Here is a 375-nt window from a genome sequence, read left to right as displayed (position 1 = left end):
ATGCTACACATGTTATACCAATCGTGCTTCTGACGTTATAGTTACCGACCTTCTCATGATATATTTACCCGCTTTATCATGTCAATTTTTTGGTTACCAGGGTGTTAATATTTGTGTTAATATTAAAGTAATCATGATGCACATGTCATAGTTATCATGCTTCTCATGCCAAAGTTATCAAGGCTAAAATTAACCTTTTTGTGTACATGGTAAAAAGAAGAAGAATTTAAATTCCGTTGTTCATGTATTGGGATAACAAAGTAGGATGGCCGAGTTGGTTATTGGGTGTAGTGACTATTTAGTAGACCTGAGTTCAAGGCTCCTTGTCAGCGCAGCATTCACAACTCGATCAAAGCGGAGCGATCTTGGCCTCAG

Source organism: Triticum dicoccoides, chromosome 2B (genome assembly GCF_002162155.2).
Source record: "Triticum dicoccoides isolate Atlit2015 ecotype Zavitan chromosome 2B, WEW_v2.0, whole genome shotgun sequence".
In the NCBI taxonomy this organism is placed as follows: domain Eukaryota; kingdom Viridiplantae; phylum Streptophyta; class Magnoliopsida; order Poales; family Poaceae; genus Triticum; species Triticum dicoccoides.
This window is presented reverse-complemented; position numbering follows the sequence as displayed.